The sequence below is a fragment of the Crocuta crocuta genome, unplaced genomic scaffold (assembly GCF_008692635.1).
Source record: "Crocuta crocuta isolate KB4526 unplaced genomic scaffold, BGI_CrCroc_1.0 scaffold197, whole genome shotgun sequence".
Taxonomy (NCBI): Eukaryota; Metazoa; Chordata; class Mammalia; order Carnivora; family Hyaenidae; genus Crocuta; species Crocuta crocuta.
Window position 1 is genome coordinate 7,739,416 of NW_027532002.1, and position 7,170 is coordinate 7,746,585.

The 7,170-nt window shown below is 40.7% G+C and overlaps 1 protein-coding gene across 5 annotated transcripts in view; it reads right to left on the minus strand.

The window, feature by feature from the left end:
• CREB5 (cAMP responsive element binding protein 5) overlaps positions 1-7,170 on the minus strand; it is a 492,421-nt gene that overhangs the window by 182,940 nt on the left and 302,311 nt on the right. The window lies entirely within an intron of this gene.

The following is a 7,170-nucleotide window of genomic DNA, read 5'->3' on the forward strand; positions in this document are numbered from 1 at the left end:
CCACCCTGTTTCCTTCATACTGGCAGTCATCACAAATTTTAATTATACACACACTTTATACTTGTTTATTATCAATCTTCCTCACTTGTCTGTAAGTTCCTTGAGAGCAAACTGTTCAGTCAAGCTCTACAAAGGAAGTCTCTCACACAGTGCCTACCAAATGATAGCCTCTCAGGAACTATTTTTAGAGTGGAAGCCTTAAGGGGTGAAAGTTATAGGGCATCACTGCAGCTGGAGATATTCTAAGCTAAGAAGCATCGTGTGAACCACTCTGCATTTGAGCAAAGTAACTCTAGCTGCAGGATTGTGGACGCTGGGTATGAGAGACCAATTAGGAGACTAGGGAAGGAGTGGTAAGGCAGAGCTTGAAAGGTGAGTAGTAGGATTTGGGTTTGTAGAAATACGAGAGGAGAACCACACAACTGAAGTGCTAGGCCTAAGTCACTAAGTCACACTGAGACACTAAAACCAGATATGTAGGGGAGGGCTTGCAAGGTCCCTCGAAGTCAGGCCATTTAAGATTTTTGAGCAGTGGATGAAAATGGACTTCCCCAAGGCAGAGCTTATAATAATTCTTAAAGAAAAAAAAATGTCAAAGTGATGTAACAATATATACTTTAAAATATTCTTCCTTAAGGAGAGAGGGAAGCATGAGGAGATTTAAGCATGTTTGCCCTTCTTCCGATAAAATATCAGTTTACTTTAATTCATGGGTATGCGTTTATCTATTCCACTGGTCTGAAAGGGAAATGACATGATGAAAGCTTTGGGTGAAAATAGATTTTAAAAAGAAGCTTCTTCTGGAGCCAAGAGCTGCCAGTCGCTGTTCAGAGACATGCTGGATGGGTAGATTAAAGCTCAGACGAAACGCGTGCGGAAATGCGCCTGCCATGTTATACGGCTTTAATGGGAAACACCAAGATCACACTTATAAGACTCCGAGAAATAGATGAGGCTCAAAATTGTTATCAATTACCTTCATTTTACTTTTATTCTGGGAATCTTGACTGATCAGATAGCCAAGAAGGCAGGCTAAGATTTCAGACTCATCGATTTTCTTTTCACCCTTTTGTTTAAGAGCCAGACTCCTGGCTTCAGATAACAGTGATTTAGAGATTTGGTCTCATTTTATAGGCAGCACAGAATTTGCGCTGTCCAATAACTGGAGACAGGCTAGATTATTATCTTTTAGATTTGAAGATGCAGGACCAAGTGGACCCAACATGAGACTCAGGGCCACTGTCTCTATATTTATTTCTTTGGACGAGGTCAGAAAGCCCATACATTCATAATCCACCTTCCCTGCTCCCTCTATGATAAACCCCTACCATTGCTGCCATCACTGTTAGATCCATACACAAAAGGCCAGCAAATTAAAAGGACACTAGTCGGGCGTCTGGGTGGCTCAGCGGGTGAGCATCCGACTCCAGCTCAGGTCATGATCTCACGGTTCCTGAGTTGGAGGCCTGCATCAGGCTCTGTGCTGACAGCTCAGAGCCTGGAGCCTGCCTTCAGATTCTGTACCTCCTTCTCTCTCTCTGCCCCTCCTCCACTCACACTCTCTCTCTCTCTCTCTCAAAAATAAATAATTTATTTTTAATTTTATTTTAAAAATTTGAAATTTTTAAAAAATCAAAAGGATGCTAGTAAGTTTCAGATTCATCATTCTCTGCCTGGCCTTAACCACCATGTGAGCACCTTGCATAGGGTAGAAATGGTATTCGTTGACAGAAGGGATGCTTTATCTTCTCTCCGAATGTTCCCAAAAGTATTTTTCTAGACATGGGTACAGACATAAGCAAAAGCCACTCCTAATAACCTAGGAGATAAAGCTAAAAGAATATTCACAGTGCCGAATTTTCTACATTTCTTTTCTTTCCACACACATGCATGTATGCACGTACACGTGCCTGAATCTTCCTTTAGTTAAACTAATCAAGGTTCTCATTTGTGAGAAATAATTTTGTTGTAAAAGAGTTTTGCTTGTTTTGTTTTAGTATCATCAATATTTCCTTTGGAATAGCAACAGGCTCAATAGAATGTCAGTGTGGTGGCTAAAAAAAAGCTGTTTCTAGAGCCAAATGGTCAGAGTTTGAATCCTGGTTTTAGGACTTATTAGTTGTGTGACCTTGAGTGAATTACTTCACTTCTCTGTGACTTAATTTACCCATCTGCAAATGAGAATAATAATAATAATGCCTACCCCATGTGTTTATGATAAAGATTAAATAAATTGATATCTTTAAAGTTCTTGGAGAAGTGCCTAGAACCTGATGAGAGGTATAGAAGTATTAGCTCTCATTATAACTTGATCTTTTGCCACATTCATCATTCAGGCATGGGGGACCCATTATATGATAGATACTATTCTTAAAACTGGGGATACAGGGTAAACAGGACAAACGATCACCTTGGCCTTTTGATGCTTACTCTGTATTGGGGGAAGTAGATAATAAACAAAATAAATGGGTATACAATATTATTTCAGAGAATGATGGCCGCCATCAGAAAAATGCCAGTGGGTGATGTCATAGAGGCTGACTGGGTCAGATGCTGGCTAACCTTCAGGTAGGTTGGCAGAATATCCCCTCTTCATGACACTATTGCTAAGACCTCAGCCACCTCTCCTGTGTAAGAAACACTAACCAGAGATGCCTCGGTGGCTCAATCAGTTAAGCATCCAACTCTTGACTTCAGCTCAGGTCATATTCTCAAGTTTTGTGTGATACAGCTCCGTGTTGGGTTCTGTGCTGATAGCACGGAGCCTGCTTGGGATTCTCTCTTTCTCTCTTTCCTTCTCTGACTCTCTCTTTCTCTCTCAAAATAAATAAATAAACATTAAAAAAAAAAAAAACTCACCAGAAGCAGGTCATGGTATTCTCCATTCCTTCAAGGACCCATTATAGTAGGTCCTTCCTACTCTGGCTTTACCAATGTTCTTTACATACCACAGGTATATTTAAGGGCAGTGAATAGAACATTTAAAAGACAAACACATCTGAAAAGAATAGTAGGTATTCAGTCCTACTGACAGTCACCCCAAATGAAGGCACCAACAAGAGACAGAGGGCAAAGAATAGAGAGGGGCCTTCACTGCTCCTTGTCCCCCATTTCATCCTGCTCTACTCAGGCAGTTCAGACTCCAGACACCCATGTCCTGTCATCAGTCAACTGCAGGAAATTTTTAGAAATTGTTGCCCAATCTGCAAGGACAGGAGGTGGAGGAAATGGAAAAGTGAGAGAGAGAGGAAGTTCTGCTCCTTGGTAGATGATGGAAATCAAGGAAAACATTACCGCTTGTGTTTGTTCAGTCCAGGCACCTGAAATTTTGGTGTGGGGGGATAAAGACTGTTATCTTGTGGAAATGGAACAAACTTCACTGGGTTGGAATGTTAGTCTTGACTCTTATGGGAAGAACATGGTCCCAGCTATATTTTGCAAGTGCCCACTGCTATCTTTCATTTGTAAAAGAAGTTCTTTTCTATGTGTTTAGTCTATTTTCATTTACAAAGGATCCTAAGACACATACATGATCAGTTTTTTTCTAATCCTTTTTCCCAGCTCAGAGCCCTTAAAAATACCATACCTAGGCTTGCAATTCTCCTTGCTCTCCCCTGAGCACATGGCCTTCTCACCTTTTGGACACATTTTCTTCAGAGAACCTTCCCCAGCCACCTATTTCAAAGGTGACCCTATCCACTCAATTTTCCAATGCCAAAATCTTTCATTTCCTTTGGAATTTTTAACCAAGTGTGTAATTATGCATGTGTTTGCTTACTTCTTTTTGTCTGGATTCCTCCCTTGACTGCAGGCTCTACAAAAAGGTAGCACTTAGGTCTATTTGATCTACCATTACATACCCAAAGCTTTACCAAATGCTTGGCACATACGAGATGCTCAATATTTGTTGAATACAAGAATCTACACCACAAACCTAAGAAGAGGACATTTTTATAAATGAAGAAACTGAATCCCAAAGGATTGACTACCTTGCCCCTGGGTCACACAGCTCATATCTACTGGAGCTGAGACTCTAACTCAGGGCTTCTGACTTTTGGTTTTAGGGCTCTTTCTGCCATACATCATACAGAAAGCAACTCACAAATGACTGTCAAGGGTACTAAAAAAACATGAGGCTTCCTGGTATCCCAATGAGAGGCTGAGATAATTGAGACTTATAATAATAAATATATATATTTGGTCTTCCTCCTTGTTTCTGGCACAGAGCTCCTAAAACCCTTGGAATTGCCTAAGACACCTTTTGTTATGTTAATTAGGTGGCTTTTGGACCCCACCTACAGATGGGCCTGGCTACCCAGAGAACCAACATTGTCAGTAGAGGGTTGGAACTTTCAGTTCCACCCCCCCTGCTTCCAGGGATGGGAGAGGGGCTGGAGGTTGAATCAATCACGGAAGGCTAATGATTTAATCAACCATGCTTATGTATTGAAGCCTCCATAAAACCCCAAAAGGACGGGTTTCAGAATGCTTCCAGGTTGGTGATCACATGGAGGTTTGGGAAAAGTGGCATACCCTAGAGAGGGCATCGAAGCTCCATGACCTCTCCCTACACCTTGCCCTGGGCACCCCAGGCCATCTATCCATTCCTGAGTTATGTCTTTTTATAATAAATTGGTGGTCTAGTAAGCAAAATGTATCTGAGTTCTGTGACCTGCTCTAGCAAACTAACCAAATCCAAGGAGGGGGTCATTGGAACTTCCAATCTATAGATGGTCAGTTAGAACCACAGGTGACAATCTGGACTTGCAACTGGGGTCTGAAGTGGCAGGGATGGGGCAGTCTTCCTTAACCTGTGGAATCTGGTGCTACCTCCAGGTAGACAGTATCAGAATTGACTTGAATTGTAGGACACCCCACTGGTGTTAGTGAATTGCTTTGGATGCACAGGCAAAAGCCCCACACATTGGAACTGGGGTGCAGAATGTCTGGAAGCAGATTAAAGCTGCTAATACTTTGGAATCAAATGCAAATATCTTTACAACAGACAGGCGCCAACAGTCCTGCCCAAGATAGACTCAGCAGCTCAGAGATGAAAGTTTTCCGTACATCTCAAGTCCCGCTGTCGGTCTCAGGTGGCATTGGAGACCATGCATCTTGAATCAGATCTCTGGTTCTAACCCCAGAAAGACCACCTATTAGCTGTGTAACTTTGGGTAAGTTATTCATGTCCACTATTCATCTGCCTAGTTTCTTCTTCTGTAACATGGGGAAGATAGTCATACATACCCCACATTGTTGATACCACACAGACTCTGCTTAGAACACAAAGCAAGTACTTAATACATGTTGAATCGATACTGATGGAACCTATAGACATATCTCTTCTGTGTGTTAAAAGTCAATCTCTTAGCTAGCAGGGTGGTGGCTTAAGGTAAAAATAGTAGAAAATGTATGGGTAATTTTTTAAGACTCTTAACCATGCTATTGTCCTTTTATATGGTAATCTATTTAATCGGAATGATTACAATCCCCAAGCCATAAACCAAACTGCTTTATGCATTGACCATTTTGCTTTACCATATGTCCCTGTATCACTATAGTTTCGAGCAGCTACATTTTTAAAAACTTTTTCAGCTGCTGCACGCCCAGCATGATGCCTTAAGATGCAATATGTCAGGTGAAAATGAAAAACACATGTTTTTTCAGCACTTGGTTTCAAGTATTCTTGGTTTTCCAAAAAATACAGATTGGAGAGTAAGATTTTTAAACCGAGTAGACCAAAATGTAGTTTCTCATTGTTCCTAAAGTTGCTATTAGGAATAAGTAATTAATCGGTTGGTATTAGAAGTGCACAATACTTGTTACTTTCACAGATTAGTTGGTACCATGGAATCATGACAAATTTTTTAAAATATCAAACTGGGTTGTTCGGTCTAAAAAAAAGAAAGTTCAAGAGAAATAAGATAGCTATCATTTGGGGAAAGGGATAAATGGGCTTAGTGTTAGGTCAAACAAGTAAAACTCAGTTCTATGGGTAGAAATGCCAGAAAAAAAATACAGCAGACCTCATTTTATTGTACCTCATTTTATTGTACTTCGTGGATATTGTGTTTTTTACAAATTGAAGGTTTGTGGCAGCCCTGTATTGGACAAGTCCATTGGCACCATTTTTCCAACAGCATTTGCTCACTTCATGTCTCTCTGTCTCATTTTGGTAATTCTCACAGTGTTTTAAATGTTTTCATTATTATTATATTTGCCATGGTGATCTGTGATCAGTGATTATGACTCATTGAAGGTTTATATGATGGTTAGCATTTTTTAACAATAAAGAATTTCTTAAATTAAGATATATACTTTTTTTTAGACATGATGCTATTGCACACTTAATAGACTGATAGTATAGTGTAAACATAACTTTTATATGTACCAGGAAACCAAAAAATTCACTTGACTCACTCATTGTGATATGTTTTACTGCGGTGGTCTGGAACCAAACCCACAAAATCTCTGAAGTATGCCTGGAATTGGCTCCATAGAAGTAGTACTTTGTAATAATTAAAGCTATCCCAGTGGCCATTACAGGTGCAGGGTGTTATAGGAGCCAATGAGCAGAGAGTATCACAGAATGGCTCGGTCAGAAACTGGGCAGCCACATGTCAGGGCTGTTTGGAAGGAAGGATAGGAAGGTTGGCCCTTGGGTATCAGACCTCTTGCGGGTTGTTCCAACCTTAGAAGTCCATATTTTCCAAATGTATCATAGAAGTCCATCCTTCCAAATCTATGTTCCTTGGTCCATCATTGATCTAAAGTTCTATGTTTGTAGATGCATAATCAATACTGAAGCTTCTCTGACTAACGGTGGAAACTCAACATAGTAAAGAGAATTTACATGTTAATGATACCTCTGGTGAACAAAAACTAGCTTTTGCAATTAATAGACACCATCCCTTATACAAAGCTGAGAACGCTATTCAGAATATCTGAATCAAGGAGGGTCAAACCTTTGAGAAGACCTGTGGCCCTTAAGCAAATGTTTTCTGAGAAGGAGGATGTTGTGGCCTGATGTTTAATGGGTCCTTCCTATCTCTAGAAGGCCAATAAATTTTCTTAAAGAAGCGCAGACCCTTCAGCTCCTGGGGCGGGGGTGGGCGGGGGGGTGGCTACTATCCTCTGGAACAAGGAAACTCCCTGTTTGCTAGCCGCCTC